This window comes from Scyliorhinus torazame, chromosome 1 (assembly GCF_047496885.1).
Source record: "Scyliorhinus torazame isolate Kashiwa2021f chromosome 1, sScyTor2.1, whole genome shotgun sequence".
Classification (NCBI taxonomy): Eukaryota; Metazoa; Chordata; class Chondrichthyes; order Carcharhiniformes; family Scyliorhinidae; genus Scyliorhinus; species Scyliorhinus torazame.
In genome coordinates this window covers 44,852,025-44,876,439 of record NC_092707.1, presented here as the reverse complement: position 1 = coordinate 44,876,439, position 24,415 = coordinate 44,852,025, and positions in this window count along the sequence as shown.

Here is a 24,415-nt window from a genome sequence, read left to right as displayed (position 1 = left end):
AAATTAATATTCATGCCTTGAGGGGAGAAGGGGAGAAAAGTGGAGGGGACAGAAAACAGATTTATTAGGGTGTTATAACAGATCAGGGACTTCAGTCATGAGGAGAGGTTGGAAAAGTTAGGACTGCTCTCCTTGGATCACAAAGGTTGACGATGTGACCATTCAGACGATTTCACGATGATGAGATATTTTGATTGAACAAAGAGAACACGTATTCCTTCTGGTCAGCGGGTACATTGCGAGCGGCCAGAGATTCAAAATCCATGGCAAGATCTAGAGGGGAGATAAGGAAAATAATTTAACTCAGAAAGTTGCTCGGCTCTGAAACTCATATCCCGAAAAGATAATGGAAGCTATTCTATAGATAATGTTTTAATGGATTTGGTCGGGTAGCATGGTGGCGTACTAGTTAGCACTGCTGCCTCACGGCGCCAAGGACCAGGGTTCAATCCCGGCCCCACCGTTTGCACATTCTCCCCGTGTCTCCGTGGGTCTCATCCCCACAACCCAAAAATATGTGCAGGGTAGGTGGATTGGCCACGCTAAATTGACCCTTCATTGGAAACAATTAATTTTTAAAAAGGGAAATGGACAGTATTTGAGGATTAGGAACTTAAAGAGTTATGGACAAATTACAGGGATGTGGGTCTTAACATGACCTCTCCTTCAAAGGACCAGCAGAGGCATGATGGACTGAATGGCCTCCCTCTGTCCTTTAAGTTCCTTTGATTTAATGAATAAAAGAGGAAGCTTTAATAAAACTGCACTCAGAAAAAATATGCAAATAGGTGCAGTCGATAACATTAATTGGCATTCCATTCAAATCAAAGACAATAAAATTCTTAAATAAAACAGACTTATTGTACGGCAGAAATTCATGGCCTTACCTTTCCTTATCTCAGCCTGACAAGTCTCTGAGGTATCTGCGCCTCTCGAATTCTGCCTTCTTGCACATTCCTGATTTTAAAGGCGGGGGGGAGGGCCTGCCTTCAGCTGCTGAGGCTCCAAGCTCTGCAATTCCCTCAACCTTTCTACTTCTCAACCTCTCTTTTCTCCTTTAAGATACACCTTAAAACCTGCCTCTTTGACCGTAAGTTTTCGGTCATCTGACCTGATAGCTCCTTATATCGCTCAGTGTCAAATTTTGCTTGGTAGCATTTGACAGCACCTTGGGGCGTGCCATCATGTTAAAATTGCTGTGGGAGTGTCAGTTGTTGTTGTGAATGCAGGGGGGGGATTCAATTCTATCTCAAATGTTCCTGTCTTGTTTCAGCAGCAATCGGCTGTTTAAAAAGTCAGCGGTAAGAAGCCCCTCTAGTCTCTCCGCCTCGGTACTGTGTCAATAGTTTTTCTTTCAAAAAAAAAGGAACTTTCAACTGCTTAATGAGAAATTCGTTCAATACACTCTTAAGAGAGAAGCTGTTTGCTGAACAAATTGTTTTATGGCCCCTGATGCCTTTGAGGTGATAAGTAGTGTTTATCTTGTTGGGTTTGGAGTGTTTTTAAACTGCTCATTTCCACAAGCGCCTGCGTTTTCCTTTTATCTTTGCCCCATTTGCCTTCCAGTATTATCAGAATCTAGAACCTCTCCAGATACCCAGGGTTTCTATGGTGATGACAGAAAGCAGAGATAGTGTTGAATGAGGTTATAAAATGCATCGAGAGGCTGTGGAGTGCAATATCATCAAGTTAGCACAGGCACTGAGACAATAGCAGTGCCAGTGATTTGTTTAGATTACTGAGCTTGTGTCAGAATTGTTGATTGTTGATAGCGTTACAAAGGAATCTGTAAGAACCTTCTTTTGTTCAAAGGGGAAACGGGCTTTCCCGACAGAAGCAGTTTGGTTTACACCGACACGAAGGCACTGACCACATATATTCCTCTGTTCGCGACCACCTCTGACATTTGCACATCAGCAAGAACCCTGCAGTAGTTTCAATTAGCTGGAGAAAGAGAGGATGGGAAGAATCATTGTGCAGGGAGACAGGCAGAAAAATGGGACATAAGAAGAAGAGGCAAAGTTCTGTAAGGGGGAAATTCTCTTTGATATTTATTCAGGGTCTCTGCTGGAGCATGGTGAGTTTGGAATGTCCCGCTGTATTTACTCAGTGCTTGTCTGAGTCTGCTGAAAGGGGAACTTCTACAATATTTACTTCTGGTCTCTCATAGACTCTGGTGAAGGTAAATGTTCTCCTGTATATATTCTGAGTCTCTCACAGATCCAAGGGGATTATGGAGCAGCATTTATTCAGGCCTTGTCTCGGTGCCAGGTTCCATGTGTCCCTCATGGCATTCCCCGCAATTCAGACATTACATTTTCCGGTTACTTTCTTGAAAAAAAGGGGGCGAAATTCTCCGTTATCGGCCGAAAGTCCGCCGATCGGCGCAAAAAACGGCGCAAATCCGACTTGCGTCACGTCGGAAAAATGGGTCGATAGTCTCCGGCCCGAAATGGGCTAGCAGCGACGTAACGGGATCCGCGCTTGCGCAGTGGTTCACGCCGTGCAGCGTCATACGCGCTGCATGGCGTGACGGCTCATGCTCCTCTTCTGCTCCCCCCCACCCGACCGGAACACCCGACCGCAACACCCGACTGGATGGCTGGCCGTCGCTCAGCCCCGAGGTTCGAGTCACGCGATGTGGAGGCGCTCCTGGACGCGGCGGAGCAGAGGAGGGACGCCCTGTATCCCGGGCACAGCCGCAGAGTTGCCCCACGCCACAGCCGGCGTCTGTGGAGGGAAGTGGCAGAGGCTGTCACCGCTGTGGCCCTGACACCACGGACAGGCACCCAGTGCCACAAGAAGGTGAACGACCTCGTCAGAGCAGGCAGGGTGAGCCTCCCCCATATCCCCCATATCCTCCCCTCCCCCATATCCCCCCTCCCCATATCCCCCCTCCCCCATATCCCCCCTACCCCATATCCCCCCCTCCCCCATAGCCCCCATATCCCCCCTCCCCCATATCCCCCCCTCCCCCATATCCCCCATATCCCCCTCCCCCATATCTCCCCTCCCCCATATCCCCCCTCCCCCATACCCCCCTCCCCCATATCCCCCATATCCGCCCCTCCCCCATATCCCCCCTCCCCCATATCCCCCCCTCCCCCATATCCCCAAGTGAATCCAGCCCTAACCTTAACCTCTGCAATGCACGCGGCGCAACCGATGGCGTGCATTCATATACCTGCCTAACAGTGTTGCCTTTTACCCCTGCCACCACCCCCCCCCCCCCCCCACAGGAGAAGCGCGCACACAACAATAGGGAGCATGTGAGGACTGGAGGAGGGCCCGCTGATGAGAGGCCACTGACCGTACACGAGGAATGGGCCCTGGAACTGGCTGGCGGACCTGAGGACCGGGAGGTTGCTGATGCAGAGGTCGGGGGCGTATTAGCGAGTGAGCCACCGACAGCCCGTCCCCATATCCCCCCTCCCCTATATCCCCCTCCCCGTATCACCTGATCACTGCCTGATGTCTAACCATGCATGCTTCATTGTGTATCGCAGGACCAAACGTCCAGGCACCCATCCCCACAGATGCAGACCGCCCGCAGGATGCCCCTCGGAGACGACAGGAGACGGAGAGACCCGTACCCTCCAGCATGCGACGCCCGCAGGATGCCCCTCGGAGACCACGGTAGAAGGAGAGACCCGCACCCTCCAGCATGCGACGCCCGCAGGATGCCCCTCGGAGACCACAGGAGACGGAGAGACCCGGACCCTCCAGCATGCGACGCCCGCAGGATGCCCCTCGGAGACCACGGGAGACGGAGAGACCCGCACCCTCCAGCATGCGACGCCCGCAGGATGCCCCTCGGAGACCACAGGAGACGGAGAGACCCGCACCCTCCAGCATGCGACGCCCGCAGGACGCCCCTCGCACACCACGGGAGACGGAGAGACCTGGAGCAACAGGGAGACGATACCCCCGTCACGTGCGGGAGCGACCACCCAGCGATGAGGGGGGGCAGCCACAGGCCCCCGTCACATCCGAGCCAGGACACCACTACCCAGGACACCATTACCCAGGACACCACTACCCAGGACACCACTACCCAGGACACCCCTACCCGGGACAGCACTGCCCAGGACACCCCTACCCGGGACAGCACTACCCAGGAAGACGAAATACCGGACAGTGACTCAGAGTGCATGGATGGAGACGAACCCCCACTCCAAAGTGCCATGGACTCAGAGTGGGACGAAGAGCACGACACAACGCCACTGCTGTCACCAACACCCTCCACCATCGCAGAAACACTCACCACGGTTGGGCACTTGAGTGATGAGGCGCCTGGTACACTCACTGGTGCGCACAACACAGCCGTCCCGGTACAGCAGGTGGAGGTAGGAGCAGCAGAGGGACCGGGCGGTCGGAGGGCAGCCCAGGCCAAGCGAACATCTGCCGCCCAGATGGATCCCGGGTTCCTGCAGTTACCACACCCACACATAGATCCGATGCAACCACCGAACCGGAGACGAGCGAAGAGGGTGACGGCCGGCTTGCGGCGGCTGCGGTCGCAGGTGGAGGAGTCCACCCGCGTCCAGGAGCTGGGAGTGGTGCCGGTTATGCGTGCCACCCAGGCTGACACCGCACGGGTGGCGTCCGCGGTGGAGGCAATGGGTGCGACGGTGTCAGACATGGGGAACGGTTTGCGAGGCCTGGGGCCTTCCGTGCAGGCGGCGTCTGTGGCCCAGGAAATGGCTGCCCTCTCACAGGAGGCCATGAGCCAGTGCCAGTGCCAGATGGCAGAGGCGCTCAACGCCATAGCCCAGTCTCTGCAGGCCATGGCCCAGTCTCAGCAGGCCATGGCCCAGTCTCAGCAGGCCATGGCCCAGTCTCAGCAGGCCATGGCCCAGTCTCTGCAGGCCATCGCTGAGGGCATCGGCGCCAGTGGCCATGTGCGAGCCGGCGTCGCACTGTCACAGACAGGGTTTGCCAACACCCTGGGCTCCAAGGCTGCAAACCTGCAGACCCCTGTCGATACCAGCACGGGCCTCCAGGACTGGCAGCGCCAGATGTCGGGGGGGCGTCGGATGGCCAGTCCGTTCGCATCCCGACCCTATCTGACCGATACTGGAGGGCGCCCCCAGAGAGGCCCAGGCACCTGAAACGCATCTTCAGCACGCCAAAGCACCTCTCGATCACTCCCCTTGTCGCTACATGGGCATCATTGTAGCGGTTCTCCGCCTCATTGCGTGGCCTCCGTATAGGCGTCATCAGCCACGATCGCAATGGGTAGCCCCTGTCGCCCAGCAACCAGCCCCTCAGCCAGGGATGGCGCCCCTCGTACATGCCGGGGATGGATGACCGCGACAACACGAATGAGTCGTGTACACTGCCTGGGTGACGGGCGCAGACGTGCAGGGTCATCATGCGGTGGTCGCAGACCACCTGTACGTTCATCGAATAGGTCCCCTTCCTATTAGTGAACACGGCCCTGTTATCTGCAGGTGGCCGCACGGCGACGTGCATCCCATCGATCGCGCCCTGGACCATGGGGAACCCGGCAACGGCAGAGAAGCCCACGGCCCGGGCATCTTGGCTGGCCCGGTCCACGGGGAAGCGGATGTAGCGGTGCGCCATGGCATATAGGGCATCTGTCACTGCCCGGATGCACCGATGCACCGATGTCTGCGATATGCCGGACAGGTCCCCACTCGGTGCCTGGAATGACCCCGTTGCATAAAAGTTCAGGGCCACCGTAACCTTGACGGACACGGGGAGAGGGTGTCCCCCGCCAGTGCCACGCGGTGACAGGTGTGCCAGCAGGTGGCAGATGTGTGCCACGGTTTCCCGGCTCATCCGGAGTCTCCTCCTGCATTCCCGGTCCGTGAGGTCCTGGTATGACTGCCGGGGCCGGTACACACGGGGCGCCCTCGGGTGCCTCCGTTGCCGTGGGGCCGCGATGTCCTCCTCCCCCTCGTCATCTTGTCGGTCAGGTGTCCCTCCAGCCTGGGCGGCTGCCGCCTGCCCCTCTGCGGCAGCCTGCGCCGCCTCTCTGGCACGCTCCTCCTCCTCCTCCTCCTCATCCAGGGCAACATAGACATGAGCGGCTGCCACCACGGCGGCCAACATCGCTGGATGATCTGAAAACATGATGACCTGGTGGGGGGGAGGGGAACGACGACATGTCATCATTGCCCATATCCCCTCCTCCCCCCAGCCAGGCTGGCACCTGGCCAGGTGGACGAACTCACTTGCCCTCCCATCCCCCTCCTCGGCACGGACCCCCCCCCCCAACCTCCACCCCAGCACGGACCCCCCCCAACCTCCACCCCAGCACGGACCCCCCCCAACCTCCACCCCAGCACGGACCCCCCCCAACCTCCACCCCGGCATGGACACCCCCCCCCAACCTCCACCCCGGCACGGCACGGACCCACCCCCAACCTCCACCCCAGCATGGACCCCCCCCCAACCTCCACCCCAGCACGGACCCCCCCCAACCCCCAACCTCCACCCCGGCACTGACCCCCCCCCAACCTCCACCCCAGCACGGACCCCCCCCCCCAACCCCCAACCTCCACCCCAGCACGGACCCCCCCCCAACCTCCACCCCAGCACGGACCCCCCCCCCAACCTCCACCCCGGCACGGACCCCCCCCAACCCCCAACCTCCACCCCGGCACGGACCCCCCCCCCAACCTCCACCCCGGCACGGCACGGACCCCCCCCAACCTCCACCCCAGCACGGACCCCCCCCAACCCCCAACCTCCACCCCGGCATGGGCCCCCCCCAACCTCCACCCCAGCACGGACCCCCCCCCCAAACCCCAACCTCCACCCCAGCACGGACCCCCCCCAACCTCCACCACAGCACAGACCCCCCCAACCTCCACCCCGGCACGGACCCCCCCCCCAACCTCCACCCCAGCACTGACCCCCCCCAACCCCCAACCTCCACCCCGGCACGGACCCCCCCCCCCAACCTCCACCCCGGCACGGCACGGACCCCCCCCCAACCTCCACCCCAGCACGGACCCCCCCCCAACCTCCACCCCAGCACGGACCCCCTCAACCCCCAACCTCCACCCCGGCACGGAACCCCCCCCCCCCCAACCTCCACCCCGGCACGGACCCCCTCCCGGCACTCCCCCGGAGCCCAGCCTACTCTAACCACCCCCCCCGCCGCACACACACACACACAACCCGAGACACACCTCTCCTCACGCAATCAGACTGCGGCCACACCATTTCCTGCCCAGAGCCAACCCCCCAGGCCGTCACTCACCTCCACGCTGGTCGGCGTGAGCCTGGAGCACCGGGTCACGCCGATGAAAAGGAGGTTTGATTCACGTCGACGTGAACGGTCATCACGTCGACGGGACTTTGGCCCATCCGGAAGGGAGAATATCGGCAGGCCGAAAATCGGCTGCCTTGCGCAGACCCGTGACATTCTCCGCGGCAGCGGCGCCATTAACGCCCCGCCGACTTTTCTCCCTTCGGAGACTTCGGCGGGGGCGGGGGCGGGATTCACGGCGGCCAACGGCCATTCTCCGACCCTCTGGGGGGTCGGAGAATGACGCCCAGGATCTCTGGAGTGGTCCTTCTTAAAGGCAACCCACTTCGAAATGTCCTCCTCTAACCCAGCAATATTAAAATTCTTTGGTCCTTCGGGATTCATAACTGTCGGGAGAGGATTTGGGAAACGCTCAGAGTTAATGGTTGATAAATTGTTTCACTTTTCGGGGGTGAGCTGAGTGCCACGCACCCGAGATAACTCAAGCAACTAGCCTAAGGACGATTAAAATTTATCTTTGGGCCTCATCTCAAGATTTCAGACGAGCTACTGGAAGGATTAACCAATAAAACTCGGAAATGACTGTTGCTTCACAGCGCCCAGGTCCCAGGTTCGATTCCTGGCTTGGGTCACTGTCTGCATGTTCTCCCCATGTCTGTGTGGGTTTCCTCCCGCAAGTCCCAAAAGACGTGCTGTTAGGTAATTTGAACATTCTGAATTTGCCCTCAGTGTATCTGAACAGGTGCCGGAATGTGGCAACTAGGGCTTTTCACAGTAACTTCATTGCAGTGTTAATGTAAGCCGACTTGTGACAATAAAGATTAATATTATTCTAATTATATACGAACATATGAATTAGGAGCAGGAGTAGGACATTTGATCCCTCAAGCCTGCTCCACCTTTCAGTAATAACCAGGGGCGAGATTCTCCGACCCCCCGCTGGGTCGGAGAATTGCCGGGGGCTGGCGTGAATCCCGCCCCCGCCGGTTGCCGAATTCTCCGGCACCGGATATTCGGCGGGGGCGGGATGGGCCGAAGTCCCGCCGGCGTAAATTAAACCACCTACCTTACCGGCGGGACATGGTGGTGCGGGCGGGCTCCAGGGTCCTGGGGGGGGGGGGCGCGGGGCGATCTGGCCCCGGTGGGTGCCCCCACGGTGGCCTGGCCCACGATCGGGGCCCACCGATCCGCGGGCGGGCCTGTGCCGTGGGGGCACTCGTTCCCTTCCGCCTTCGCCACGGCCTCCACCATGGCGGTGGCGGAAGAGACTCCCACCACTGCGCATGCGCGGGAATGCCGTGAGCGGCCGCTGACGTTCCCGCGCATGCGCTACCCGGAGATGTCATTTCCGCGCCGGCTGGCGGGGCACCAAAGGCCTTTTCCGCCAGCTGGCGGGGCGGAAATTCGTCCAGCGCGGGCCTAGCCCCTTAAGGTTGGGGCTCGGCCCCCAAAGGTGCGGAGCCTTCCGCACCTTTGGGGCGGCGCGATGCCCGACTGATTTGCGCCGTTTTGGGCGCCAGTCGGCGGACATCGCACCGATACCGGAGAATTTCGCCCCAGATTGGGGACAGACAGGGGGCGAGATTCTCCGACCCCCCTCTGGGTCGGAGAATCGCTGGGGGCTGGCGTGAATCCCGCCCCCCGCCGGTTGCCGAATTTTCCGGCACCGGAGATTCAGCGGGGGCGGGAAACGTGTCGCGCCGGTTGGCGGGCCCCCCCCGCCCGCGATTCTCCGGCCCCGGATAGGTTGAAGTCCCGCTGCTAGGATGCCTGTCCCGCCGGCGTGGTTTGAACCACCTCTCTTACCGGCGCGACAAGGCGTCGCGGGCGGGCTCCGGGGTCCTGGGCGATCTGGCCCCGGGGCGTGCCCCCACGGTGGCCTGGCCCGCGATCGGGGCCCACCGATCCGCGGGCGGGCCTGTGCCGTGGGGGCACTCTTTTCCTTCCGCCTTCGCCACGGTCTCCACCATGACAGAGGCGGGAGAGACTCCCTCCACTGCGCATGCGCGGGAATGCCGTCAGCGGCCGCTAACACTCCCGCGCATGCACCGCCCGGAGATGTCATTTCCGCGCCAGCTGAAGGGGCACCAAAGGACTTTCCCGCCAGCTGGCGGGGCAGAAAAATCGTCCGGCGCGGGCCTAGCCCCGCAAGGTTGGGGCTGGGCCCCCCAAGATGCGGAGGATTCCGCACATTTGGGGCAGCGCGATGCCCGACTGTTTTGCGCCGTATTTGGCGCCGGTCGGCGGACATCGCGCCGATACTGGAGAATTTCGCCCAGGATGTTTTTAGATCATCTTTTCTAGCCCTTCCCCAATGATGGATGAACAGAGTGGGTCCTGAAGAGGGCTGCTCAGTCATGAAGAAAGGTGCTGAAACGCTCTCCTGTTTCGATTCCAAGAGTGAGACGACTGAATCAAACTCCACCGTCTACATGCCGATCCAAAGCTAGGGGGCGGGATTCTGTGATCCTGAGGCTAAGTGTTGGCGCATCGGAAACACCGACGGGAAACATAACGGCATCAACATGGCCTCAGGATCAACAATTCTGACCCCTACAGGGGGCCAGCACGGCACTGGAGCAACCCACGCCGCTCCAGCTGCCGATTCCGGGGCAACTGGGCGCCGCGGAGTCTGCGCATGCACAGTGGAACCGGCGCCAAGGCGCGCATGCATAGTGGCTCCCTTCTCCACACCGGCCGCGACGCAACATGGCGTAGGGCTACTGGGTCTGGCGCGGAAGAAAGAAGGCCCCCAGCACGAGAGGGTGGCCCGCCGATCGTGGGCCAGGCCACAACGAAGGCTCCCCGGAATTGGACACCCCTCCCCCAATCACAGGCTGCCTCCGGACCCTTCCACGCCGAGGTCCCGCCGGATAAGACCAGGTTAGAACGGCGCCGGCGAGACTCAGGGTTTTTGCTACAGCCGCTCGGCCCATCCCTGGCTGAGATTCGACGGGGGGGGGCGCTCCGACCGGCGCCGCACCGACCACGCCGGCGACAATGGCGCCGATTCTCCGCTCTGCGGGGAATCGCATCCCGGTGTCGGGGCGGCGTCCCGCTGGTCGCGGCGATTCTCCGGCCCGGCCCCAGGCTGAGAGAATTCCGCCCAAGGACTTCCAGTTCTCACAGTCCTGTCACCATCATCTATCGCTGATTGCCACAGGCCTTGGCTGTCTGGCGTTGTGCTGGTTTTCTCCAGGTAGACGCCTGGTGAGAGACATCTTTTAACCTGGGTATACCATTGCACATCAGGGGCGAAATTCTCCCCAAACGGCGCGATGTCCGCCGACTGGTGTCCAAAACGGTGCCAATCAGACGGGCATCGCGCCGCCCCAAAGGTGCGGAATGCTCCGCATCTTTGGGGGCCGAGCCCCAACATTGAGGGGCTAGGCCGGCGCCGGAGGGATTTCCGCCCTGCCAGCTGGCAGAAACGGCCTTTGTTGCCCCGCCAGCTGGCGTGGAAATGACATGTCGGGGCGGCGCATGCGCAGGAGCATCAGCGGCCGCTGACAGTTTCCCGCGCATGCGCAGTGGGGAGAGTCTCTTCCGCCTCTGCCATGGTGGAGACTGTTGAGGAGGCGGAAGGGAAAGAGTGCCCCCACGGCACAGGCCCGCCCGCGGATCGGTGGGCCCCGATCGCGGGCCAGGCCACCGTGGGGGCACCCCCCCGGGGTCAGATCGCCCCGCGCCCCCACCCAGGACCCCGGAGCCCGCCCACGCCGCCTTGTCCCGCCGGTAAATAGGTACTCTAATTTACGCCGGCGGGACAGGCAATTTATCGGCGGGACTTCGGCCCATCCGGGCCGGAGAATCCAGCGGGGGGGGATCCGCCAACCGGCGCGGCCCGATTCCCGCCCCCGCCGAATATCCGGTACCGGAGACTTCGGCAACCGGCGGGGGCGGGATTCACGGCGGCCAACAGCCATTCTCCGACCCGCTGGGTGGTCGGAGAATGACGCCCCAGCATACACAATGGACGGGATTCTCTGTTTCTGAGACCAGGGGCCGTATTCTCCGATTGCCGTCACCAAAATCACGGGCGAAATTCTCCGTAATCGTCCGCCGACCGGCGCCAAAAACGGCGCAAATCAGTCCGGCATCACGCCGCCCCAAAGGTGCGGAATCCTCTGCATCTTGAGCAGCCGAGCCCTAACCTTGAGGGGCTAGGCCCGCGCCGGACTGATTTCCGCCCCGCCAGCTGGCGGGAAAGGCCTTTGGTGCCCCGCCAGCTGGCGCGGAAATGACACTGCTGGGCGGCGCATGCGCGGGAGCGTTAGCGGCCGCTCACGGCATCCCCGTGCATGCGCAGTGGAGGGGGTCTTTTCCGCCTCCACCATGGTGGAGACCATGGCGAAGGCGAAAGGAAAAGAGTGCCCCCACGGCACAGGCCCGCCCGCGGATCGGTGGGCCCCAATCGCGGGCCAGGCCACCGTGGGGGCACCCCCCCGGGGCCAGATCGTCCCCTTGCCCCCCCCCCAGGACCATGGAGCCCGCCCGCGCCGCCTTGTCCCACCGGTAAGAGAGGTGATTTAATCCACTCCGGCGGGACAGGCATTCTAGCAGTGGGACTTCGGCTCACCCGGGCCGGAGAATCACCGAAGGGGTGGGGCCCGCCAACCGGCGTGGCGCGATTCCCGCCCCTGCCGAATCTCCGGTGCCGGAGAATTCGGCAACCAGCAGGGGCGGGATTCACGCCAGCCCCCGGCGATTCTCCAACCCGAAGGGGGGTCGGAGAATCTCGCCCCACATTCGGCGATTGGGCGGAGAATCCCTTTTGATGCCGTAATTGGGGGCGGTGCCTGTTTTTGGATAATCCTCCCCCTCCAAAATGGCATCATTGGTGAATATGCCGCAGTCCATTGGAATGGACTCAGGGCATCACCTGAGGTCCTTCGATGGGCCGACTTCCCGACAGCGTGGATCACATGTGATCTGAGGTTCCGTCAACCTCGCGTGGCATCTGCGGACTGTGTCCAGCGCTGCTACTGTCCGGGGGGGGGAGCTGTTCCGCTGGCCGGGACCACTTCGGCTGGGCTGGGGGGACTGGTGGGGTGGTCTGGGGGGGTTACAGGGGGGCACTATCTGGATGGCCGGGTCAGTGCGTGACCGGCGCCATGTTGTATGGCGTGACCGCTGAAGGTCTCCACCATGCGCATGCGCGGCACTGGCCCGGCAATTCTCCAGCCATTTCTCTGGGACGTGTTGGGTTTTACGTGGCGCAGCTGCTAGCCACCCACCGGGCGGAGCATCGGTGCGGGGGCAATGCCAACTTTATCGGCGTAAGACTGGACACATGCTCCGGGCATAGCCTCAAAATCGGAGAATTCAGCCCCAAGTGTTGACACCAACAGAGAATCTGTGGACTGCACCTGCACTGATTCTGCTACTATTAAGGGGCTAGCACCGGTGTCGCGTGGAACACAATCGATTCTGATGACAAACAGTGCGGGATTCGCCAGCTCAGTGATTGACACTCGGGAGGCTGACAAGCTGCAGCCGCACAGAGACATTACACACACTCCCCACACACACTCATCCCAGCCAAAGTAATGGCACTGGTTGTGCTGGAGTGCACCCGTACAGCTGATGGGTCAGCTGGGGACAGAGGGCACCAGGGGCTGGCCTGGGGGAAGGGGGCTATACGACCCATGGTACCAGGTTCAATGTGGGCTGTTAGCGGTGTGCGCAGCTGCATGGCCGCCTTTCCAGCTGCAGCAACAGTGTTCCATGCCCGTCCACCCTGACCTCACAGCCCCCTTCCTGGCCACTCCCCCCTTCTCCGCCCAGCCCTGGCAAAAGCACCCCGGTCAGCGGCACAACTATCAGTAAGATATGGCGAAATTGAACGCCTTCCGTGCCGACTCTCTCTCCCTCAGCAGCCGCCACACAGGTTTCACGATTTTTAAAAGCACAAGTGAACTACGCCGTCGGGAACTCAGCCGATCGGAGGCGGAGAATCGCGGAGGCTCCAGAGAATGCCAAGTCAGGTCCGCGAATGAGATGCAAATGGTGAGCACTGTACGTGTGGAGTGAAACGCATTGACAGGTTTCAAGGTGACGGAGAATCGCAATTTGGCGTTGAATCAGTGGCTGCTGCGATTTTGGTGTCGGAAGCTATTCTTCGCCCAATCGCATTACCCGATTTCGGCGTCGGCTAACGGAGAATCCCGCCCATGGGCCTTGACAGAGGGTAGGTCCATTTCCAGTGTCAAGGGATCTGATGCCTGATCTAATTGTGGCCTCAATTCTACTCTCCTTCCTACCCCCTACGTTCTTTGACTCCCTTGTCAATCAAGAATCTATCTAAGTCAGTGTTGAAGATATTCAGTGACCCTGCCTCCATCATTCTCTGGGGAAGAGACTTCCACAGACTCATAACCCTCTAAGAGAAAATTCTTTTTAGCTCCATCTTAAACTGGAGACCCATTTAATTATTTAAAGGTATACAAGTCTGGTTGGACCAGTACCGGCCATTTCCAAGTTTTACTGGTTTCTCCTCTGTACCTCTGCAGCTCACACATTGTACACCGCTTAATATCAGGTTGTCTGCCTCATCGAAGAAAAGGCCTGCCATGAGATTACTGTGGCAACAGGATATCCTGCTCCTCTTGGCTCCACAGGAACCCTTAATTTAATTGTGTTTTTCATTATGACTTATCTTTTGATAGCAGTCACTGCTTGGGCCAAAAGAAAAGCTTCAGAATCTAGCTTCATGTAGAGCAGCTAGGCTCAGGGTCTGCTCAACTACTAACCATCTAATTTGGTAAAGAATGTCAAAAACAAGACCCCTCATTTCCATCGTTAAGAGGGCTTACTTAATGCCCGTTTTAGTCCACCCCAGACATCTGAAACACAAACTAATCCACTATCGGGTGCAAAGAGGTTCCAATTGCTCCCCCAATCCTTCCAATCTTCTAACTAACTCTCCATTTTATCTGTCCCCATGAACCTGTCTTTGCATCAACTGGTGTCTCCCAGCTCCACATTGCGATCCCATCATCCTCCAGGATGATTTCCCCCTTGTGAATAAGGCCTTCTCATTTTACCCAGAGCATCAGTTCCACACAGTGGCACATGAGCGGTACGGTAGCACAGTGGTTAGCACTGTTGCTTCACACGCCAGGGTCCCAGGTTTGATTCCCGGCATGGGTCACTGCCTGTGTGGAGTCTGCGTGTTCTCCCCGTGTCTGCGTGTGTTTCATCCGGGTGCTCCGGTTTCCTCCCACAAGTCCCGAAGGACGTGCTGTTAGGTAATTTGGACATTCTGAATTCTCCCTCCGTGTATCTGAACAGGCGTCAGAATTGGCGACTAGGGGCTTTTCACAGTAATTTCATTGCAGTGTTAATATAAGCCTACTTGTGACAATAAAGATTATTATTATTAAAAAACCTATGCTTGCTTTGCAGATTCTCGTCCGTCTCTAGATGATCTCAGACGATGCCTGGAGTTTACTGCTGCTCCATCAGGCTTGCTCCTGGCTAGAGGCAGGTATTCTCTTCCACTTGAGGGGTGATACCTAATGGAGTCAACAGGGATCTCGCCCTCTGGCTGGCCAGCCAGCGAGAACCTGAAATCACCTATTTTTGGGATGGCACGGTGAATTAAATGCCAAGTGGGCAGCGGTTGGCCTTCCCGAAGAGCAAGGACCCTGGTAGAGCGAAAGCCCCGCCTGCTGGGAGCTGCTAGCCAATCAGAGGCTGGCAGTTCTTTATTGCCCAATAGCATTCCAGGGAAGGCGGTGCTGCTACCAGGTTGACACCTCCCGAGACCTAGGATTGCCACGGATCCAGGCACAGGTAAGTGCCTGGATCCGAGCAGACGATAACAGAACTCTGATGTGAGGGGGTCATGGTAAAAGGGGGAAGAGGGACAGCAGCAAAAACAGAAGGCGTCCCTCTCAGCAAGCTCCCCCTTCTTGATTAATCAGGAGAGGTGACGAGGCACTCCTGTGCCCTGCACCCCTGCCAGGAGCCCACAAACAAATAGGCCAGGGTTTGCTTTGCGGGCGCCCCGCATGGCAAGTCTTCTGCCCGCCGTTGGTAAGTAGCAGTGGTGGCAGGTTGGTGTCTGTGGGTATTGATTGCCTTCGTGCCCCAGACTTAATCAGGGCTGTGGTGGGAAAGCGGTGCGGTTCCCAGCTGCCAGATTAATTGTCCCTGTTACTAAACTCGCCACAGGAGAGGGCATTATAACTTGTCCGAGCAGACGATAACAGAACTCTATAACCACCAGTTAGAACATGGCAATATAAGACCAGGAGCAGGAGTAGGCAAATAAGCCCCTCCAACATTCAATATGATCAAGGCTGATCTCCTCTCGTCCTAAACGCCACTTTCCTGGGACGAAATTCTCCCTAAACGGCTCGATGTCTGCCGACTGGCACCCAAAACGGCGCAAATCAGACGGGCATCGCGCCGCCCCAAAGGTGCGGAATGCTCCGCATCTTTGGGGGCCGAGCCCCAACCTTAAGGGGCTAGGTCGGCGCCGGACGAATTTCCGCCCCGCCAGCTGGCGGAAAAGGCCTTTGGTGCCCCGCCAGCTGGCGCGGAAATGACATCTCCGGGCGGCGCATGCGCGGGAGCGTTAGCGGCCGCTGACAGCATTCCCGCGCATGCGCAGTGAAGGGACTCTCTTCTGCCTCCGCCACGGTGGAGACCGTGGCGGAGGCGGAAGGGAAAGAATGCCCCCATGGCACAGGCCCACCCGCGGATCGGTGGGCCCCGATCGCGGGCCAGGCCACCGTGGGGGCACCCCCCGGGGCCAGATCGCCCCGCATCCCCTCCAGGACCCCGGAGACCGCCCGCGCCGCCGTGTCCCGCCGGTAAGGTAGATGGTTTAATTTACGCCGGCGGGACAGGCATTTTAGCGGCGGGACTTCGACCCATCCGGGCCGGAGAATCGAGCGGGGGGGGGCCCGCCAATCGGCGTGGCGCGATTCCCGCCCCCGCCGAATATCCGGTGCCGGAGACTTCGACAACCGGCAGGGGCGGGATTCACGCCAGCCCCCGGCGATTCTCCGACCCGGCCGGGGGTCGGAGACTGTCGCCCATTATTGTTTAAAAATCTGTCTCTCTCCTCCTTAAATTTACGCAATGTCCCGGCATCGACCGAACTCTGGAGTGGTGAATTCCACAGATTCACAACCCTTTGAGAGAAGTAATTTCTCCTCATCTCTGTTTTAAATCTGCTACCCCTTATCCCAAAACTATGACCTCTCGTTCTAGATTGCCCCACAAGAGGAAGCATCCATTCTTTGTCGACTTTGTCAATCCATTTTATCATTTCATTCTTCCAAACTCGAGAGAGTCTCGACCTAAACTGCTCAATTTCTCTTCACAAGACAAACCCCTCGGGGCGGGATTCTCCGACCCCTCCCCCGCCGGGCCGGAGAATCGCCAGGGAACGGCGTGAATCCCACCCCGCCGCCGGCTGCCGAATTCTCTGGCACAGTTTTTTCGGCGGGGGTGGGAATCGCGCCACGCCGGTTGGCGGGCCCCCCCCCCCGCTCGATTCTCCGGCCCGGATGGGTCGAAATCCCCCAGAGGGTCGGAGAATGGCCGTTGGCCGCCGTGAATCCCGCCCCCGCCGGTTGCCGAAGTCTCCAAAGGGAGAAAAGTCGGCGGGGCGTTAATGTCGCCGCTGCCGTCGGAGAATGTCACGGGTCTGCGCAAGGCAGCCGATTTTTGGCCTGCCAATATTCTCCCTTCCGGATGGGCCGAAGTCCCGTCGACGTGATGACCGTTCATGTCGACGTAAATTAAACCTCCTTTTCATCGGCGTGACCCTGTGCTCCAGGTTCACGCCGACCAGCGTGGAGGTGAGTGACGGCCTGGGGGGTTGGCTCTGGGCAGGCGATGGCGTGGCCGCAGTCTGAATGCGTGAGGAGAGGTGTGTCTCGGGTTGTGTGTGTGTGTGTGCGGCGGGGGGCGGGGGGGGGTGGTTAGAGTAGGCTGGGCTCCGGGGGAGTGCCGGGAGGGGGGTCCGTGCCGGGGAGGGGGATGGGGGGAGGGTCCGTGCCGGGGAGGGGGATGGGGGTCCGTGCCGGGGTGGAGGTTGGGGGGGGTCCGTGCCGGGGAGGGGGATGGGGGGGGGTCTGTGCCGGGGAGGGGGATGGGGGGTCCGTGTCGGGTTGGAGGTTGGGGGGGGTCCGTGCCGGGGAGGGGGATGGGGGGGGTCCGTGCCGGGGAGGGGGATGGGGGGGTCCGTGCCGGGGAGGGGGATGGGGGGTCCGTGCCGGTGTGGAGGTTGGGGGGGGTCCGTGCCGGGGAGGGGAATGGGGGGGGTCCGTGCCGGGGAGGGGGATGGGGGGGTCCGTGCCGGGGAGGGGGATGGGGGGTCCGTGCCGGGGTGGAGGTTGGGGGGGGGCCGTGCCGGGGAGGGGGATGGGGGGGTGTCCGTGCCGGGGAGGGGGATGGGGGGGGTCAGTGCCGGGGATGGGGATGGGGGGTCCGTGCCGGGGAGGGGGATGGGGGGGGGTCTGTGCCGGGGAGGGGGATGGGGGGTCCGTGTCGGGTTGGAGGTTGGAGGGGTTCCGTGCCGGGGAGGGGGATGGGGGGGGTCCGTGCCGGGGAGGGGGATGGGGGGGTCCGTGCCGGGGAGGGGGATGGGGGGTCCGTGCCGGTGTGGAGGTTGGGGGGGGTCCGTGCCGGGGAGGGGAATGGGGGGGGTCCGTGCCGGGGAGGGGGATGGGGGGGTCCGTGCCGGGGAGGGGGATGGGGGGTCCGTGCCGGGGTGGAGGTTGGGGGGGGGCCGTGCCGGGGAGGGGGATGGGGGGGTGTCCGTGCCGGGGAGGGGGATGGGGGGGGTCAGTGCCGGGGATGGGGATGGGGGGGGTCCGTGCCGGGGAGGGGGATGGGGGGTCCGTGCCGGGGTGGAGGTTGGGGGGGGTTCCGTGCCAGGGAGGGGGATGGGGGGGGCCCGTGCCGGGGAGGGGGATGGGGGGGGGTCCGTGCCGGGGAGGGGGATGGGGGGTCCGTGCCGGCGTGGAGGTTGGGGGGGGCGGTACGTGCCGGGGTGGAGGTTGGGGGGGGTCCGTGCCGGGGTGGAGGTTGGGGGGGGGTCCGTGCCGGATAGGGGGTTGGGGGGGGTCCGTGCCGGGGAGGGGGATGGGGAGTCCGTGCCGGGGTGGAGGTTGGGGGGGGGTCCGTGCCGGGGTGGAGGTTGGGGGCGGGTCCGTGCCGGGGTGGAGGTTGGAGGGGGGTCCGTGCCGGGGAGGGGGATGCGAGGGCAAGTGTGTTGGTCCACCTGGCCAGGTGCCAGCCTCCAACAGTTGGACCCATGCGGTCCATGCCACCTGGCTGGGGGGAGGATGGGATATGGGCAATGATGACATGTCGTCGTTCCCCTACCCCCCACCAGGCCGTCATGTATTCCGATCATCCAGTGATGTTGGCCGCCGTGGCGGCAGCTGCTAATGTCCATGTTGCCCTGGATGTGGAGGAGGAGGAGGAGGAGCGTGCCAGAGAGGCGGCGCAGGCTGCCGCAGAGGGACAGGCGGCAGCCGCCCAGGCTGGAGGGACACCTGACCGACAGGACGAGGAGGGGGAGGAGGACGTCGCGGCCCCACGGCAACGGAGGCACCCCAGGGCGCCCCGTGTGTACCGGCCCCGGCAGTCATACCAGGACCTCACGGACCGGGAATGCAGGAGGAGACTCCGGATGAGGCGGGAAACCGTGGCACACATCTGCCATCTGCTGGCACACCTGTCACCGCGTGGCACTGGCGGGGGACACCCTCTCCCCGTGTCCGTCAAGGTTACGGTGGCCCTGAACTTTTATGCAACGGGGTCATTCCAGGCACCGAGTGGGGACCTGTCCGGCATATCGCAGACATCGGTGCATCGGTGCATCCGGGCAGTGACAGATGCCCTATATGCCATGGCGCACCGCTACATCCGCTTCCCCGTGGACCGGGCCATCCAAGATGCCCGGGCCGTGGGCTTCTCTGCCATGGCCGGGTTCCCCATGGTCCAGGGCGCGATCGATGGGATGCACGTCGCCGTGCGGCCACCTGCAGATAACAGGGCCGTGTTCACCAATAGGAAGGGGACCTATTCGATGAACATACAGGTGGTCTGCGACCACCGCATGATGATCCTGCACGTCTGCGCCCGTTACCCAGGCAGTGTACACGACTCATACGTGTTGTCGCGGTCATCCATCCCCGGCATGTACGAGGGACACCATCCCCGGCTGAGGGGCTGGTTGCTGGGCGACAGGGGCTACCTTTGCGATCGTGGCTGATAACGCCTATACGGAGGCCACGCAATGAGGAGGGCGGAGTGGAGGAGCAGTAGGAAGAGGCGCTATCCTCCCCAGATGAGGGGGATGGGGGTAATGGTCAGGGCAGACGGAGTAGACACAGGCGGGTGGCTGTCCACCGTTACCGGCTGGCCCAGCGGGCACGGGACAGAGTGATAGCCGCCCGCTTCACTGACTTGATGGGCGTGGGAATCGGGTAGTATGGACACAGTCCGCACACCATGGCAACAGCCGACCACCTACACCCCCCACCCATCCACCCACCCAGCACCCTCACCCCCCTCCCCAACCCCACCCACCCCACCCGCATGCACACCACCCCCCCTCCATTGCCGATCCACCTGCGGCACAACGGGCCGGGCTCACACAGTTGCGGGTGGACGCGTGTCTATTGCAGGCCATGGAGGATGATGACAACCGGCCCTGCGGTGAGCTCCTGGCTCTGCATCGTTGGACTATGTCTGACCCCTGGCCACATACCACCATCCACCCAGACCATCCCTGCATGCGGCTGTGACACTGCAGCGCACGGTCCCGTCCTCTGCCTGGGGGATGTTGATGGCGGCCCAGGGGGAAGGGGGCAGACTCACCTGGGGCTGAGGTAAGACCACCCCTCACACACACACTTGCGCTCAACGTACATGACACGCCCGCACACTTTGGACAGAGCACAAAGGCAGCTTCTGTAGGTGTAACATTGACTTTAATAACCAAACGAGTTCATGCACGTGCCCTAGCCCCTAAAACTCATCTGTGCCCTTCACCCGTGCCAACTTACTCAGTGTCTAATTGTTTGGCCTTACGGGCCCTTTGACTACGTCTACGTGGTTCCCCAGACGGTACAGCAGAACTGGAGGTGGACTCCTGTGATTCCTGCCTTCTGACACTGGATCCTATTGGCGGCCGTTTCCTGGGGCGTCCTGGCCTAGATGGGCCAGGCTGCGGCCCGGACGACTGGGATGGCGAGCTGCCAGCCTGTCCTGCCCGTTGCCCACCCGATGCACCTGGGACTGAAGGGGGGGAGTCCGAGGTGTCGCGGTGAACCTGGACCTCCCCTACAGGGGGAACCGGGACGGACCACACCACCTCCTCCTCCCTCGGGGTGCCCGATGGCCCCCAGGCCTCTACATGGGTAGGGGATGCGAACGGACTGGCCATCCGACGCCCCCCCGACATCTGGCGCTGCCAGTCCTGGAGGCCCGTGCTCGTATCGACAGGGGTCTGCAGGTTTGCAGCCATGGAGCCCAGGGGGTTGGCAAACCCTGTCTGTGACAGTGCGACGCCGGCTCGCACATGGCCACTGGCGCCGATGCCCTCAGCAATGGCCTGCAGAGACTGAGCCATGGCCTGCAGAGACTGGGCTATGGCGTTGAGCGCCTCTGCCATCTGGCGCTGGCACTGGCTCATGGCCTCCTGTGAGAGGGCAGCCATTTCCTGGGCCACAGACGCCGCCTGCACGGAAAGCCCCAGGCCTCGCAAACCGTTCCCCATGTCTGACACCGTCGCACCCATTGCCTCCACCGCAGACGCCACCCGTGCGGTGTCAGCTTGGGTGGCACGCATGACCGGCACCACTCCCAGCTCCTGGACGCGGGTGGACTCCTCCACCTGCGACTGCAGCCGCCGCAAGCCGCCCGTCACCCTCTTCACTCGACTCCGGGTCGGTGGTTGCATCGGATCTATGTGTGGGTGTGGTAACTCCAGGAACCCGGGATCCATCAGGGCGGCAGATGTTCGCTTGGGCTGGGCTGCCCTCCGACCGCCCGGCCCCTCTGCTGCTCCTAACTCCACCTGCTGTACCGGGACGGCTGTGTTGTGCGCACCAGTGAGTGTAGCAGACGCCTCATCACTAAAGTGCCCAACCGAGGTGAGTGTTTCTGCGATGGTGGAGGGTGTTGGTGACAGCAGTGGCGTTGTGTCGTGCTCTTCGTCCCACTCTGAGTCCATGGCACTTTGGGGTGGGGGTTCGTCTCCACCCATCCACTCTGAGTCACTGTCTGGTATTTCGTCTTCCTGGTTAGTGGTGTCCCGGGTAGGGGTGTCCTGGGCAGTGCTGTCCCGGGTAGTGGTGTCCCGGGTAGTGGTGTCCCGGGTAGGGGTGTCCTGGGCAGTGGTGTCCCGGGTAGTGGTGTCCCGGGTAGTGGTGTCCCGGGTAGTGGTGTCCTGGGTAGTGGTGTCCTGGGTAGTGGTGTCCTGGCTCGGATGTGACGGGGGCCTGTGGCTGCCCCCCTCGTCGCTGGCTGGTCGCTCCCGCACGTGACGGGGGTGTCGTCTCCCTGTTGCTTCAGGTCTCTCCGTCTCCCGTGGTGTGCGAGGGGCATCCTGCGGGCGTCGCATGCTGGAGGGTGCGGGTCTCTCCGTCTCCCGTGGTGTGCGAGGGGCATCCTGCGGGCGTCGCATGCTGGAGGGTGCGGGTCTCTCCGTCTCCCGTGGTGTGCGAGGGGCATCCTGCGGGCGTCGCATGCTGGAGGGCGCGGGTCTCTCCGTCTCCCGTGGCCTCCGAGGGGCATCCTGCAGGCGTCGCATGCTGGAGGGCGCGGGTCTCTCCGTCTCCCGTGGCCTCCGAGGGGCATCCTGCGGGCGGTCTGCATCTGCGGGGATGGGTGCCTGGACGTTTGGTCCTGCGATACACAATGAAGCATGCATGGTTAGACATCAGGCAGTGATCAGGTGATATGGTGGAGGGGGATATAGGGGAGGGGGGATATGGGGACGGGCTGTCGGTGGCTCACTTGCTACTACGCCCCCGACCTCTGCATCAGCAACCTCCCGGTCGTCAGGTCCGCCAGCCAGTTCCAGGGCCCTTTCCTCGTGTTCGGTCAGTGGCCTCTCGTCAGCGGTGCCTCCTCCAGTCCTCACATGCTCCCTATTGTTGTGTGCGCGCTTATCCTGTGGGGGGGGGGGGGGGGGGTGGCAGGGGTAAAAGGCAACACTGTTAGGCAGGTATATGAATGCACGCCATCGGTTGCGCGTGCATTGCAGAGGTTAAGGTTAGGGCTGGATTCACTTGGGGATATGGGGGATATGGGGGAGGGGGGATATGGGGGATATGGGGGAGGGGGGATTATGGGGGATATAGGGAAGGGGGGTTATGGGGGATATGGGGGAGGGGGGATTATGGGGGATATGGGGGAGGGGGTATATGGGGGAGGGGGGATATGGGGGAGGGGGGATTATGGGGGCTATGGGGGGGGATTATGGGGGATATGGGGGAGGGGGGATATGGGGGAGGGGGATATGGGGGAGGGGGGATATGGGGAGGGGGATATGGGGGAGGGGGGATATGGGGATATGGGGGAGGGGGGATATGGGGGATATGGGGGAGGGGGGAAATGGGGGAGGGGGGATATGGGGGAGGGGGGATATGGGGGAGGGGGGATATGGGGGAGGGTGAATATGGGGGAGGGGGGATATGGGGAGGCTCACCCTGCCTGCTCTGACGAGGGCATTCACCTTCTTGTGGCACTGGGTGCCTGTCCGTGGTGTCAGGGCCGCAGAGGTGACGGCCTCTGCCACTTCCCTCCACACACGCCGGCTGTGGCGTGGGGCAACTCTGCGGCCATGCCCGGGATACAGGGCGTCCCTCCTCTGCTCCACCGCGTCCAGGAGCGCCTCCACATCCCGTGACTCGAACCTCGGGGCTGAGCGGCGGCCAGCCATCCAGTCGGGTGTTGCGGTCGGGTATTCCGGTCGGGTGGGGGGGAGCAGCGCGGCCTTATGAGCCGTCATGCCGTGCGGCGCATATGACGCTGCACGGCGTGAACCACTGCGCAAGTGCGGATCCCGTTACGTCGCTGCTAGCCCATTTTGGGCCAGAGACTTTCGACCCATTTTTCCGACGTGACGCAAGTCGGATTTGCGCCGTTTTTTGCGCCGATCGGCGGACTTTCCGCCGATAACGGAGAATTTCGCCCCAGGTCCGTACCGGCGGGACCTGGCTCTGAGGGTGGCCTGCGGAGTCCTCGGGGGTCGCGGGGGATCCGGCCCTGGGGGAGGCCCCCACGGTGGCCTGGCCCGCGATCGGGGCCCACCGATCTGCGGGCGGGCCTGTGCCATGGGGGCACTCTTTCCCTCCGTGCCGGCCTGTGTAAAGCTCCACCATAGCCGGCGCGGAGAAGAAACTTCCTGCACATGCGTAAGGAACACAGCAGCGGTTCAGGGAGCACGCTAGCGCTCCTGCGCATGCGCCAACTCGCGCCGGCCAGCTGAGGCCCTTCGGCGCCGGTTGGCATGGCGCCGACCACTCCAGCGCCGGCCTAGCCCCTGAATGTGCGGAGGAGTCAGCACCTTCCGGGCGGCCCAACGCCGGAGTGGTTCACTCCAGCCGGATACCGGAGAATCCTGGCCCTCATCTCTGGAATCAATCGAATGAAACTCCTCTGAACTGCCTCTAATGCAACTACATCTCTCCTCAAATGAGGGGACCAAAACTGTACACGGTACTCGAGGTGCAGTCTCATCAATGCCTTGTACAGTTGCAGCAATACTGCCCGACGTTTATACTCTATCCCTTCAGCCACAAAGGCCAAAATTCCATTTGCTTTCCTCATTACCTGCTGTACCGGCATACTAGATACTGAGATTCATGCACGAGGACACTCAGATCCCTCTGCACTGAAGGTTTCTCTCTGTTTAGATAGTAAGTTGCCTTTTCATTTTCTGACCAAAAAGGATAACCTCACACTTATCCATGTTAAACTCCAACCTCCATATTTTGGCCCACTCACCTAACCTACCTATATCCACATGGAAGTCCAACCATTTGGTCCTGAGAATCAGTTTACTGTAAAGAACAATAAATGGGGGGCATCTGAATCTGCAACAAAAAAGGGAGCTTGGCTGTGGGAAAATGCAAGACTTCCCATGCACAATCATACCTGATTGAGGGATTTAGGAACAACGATGCCAGA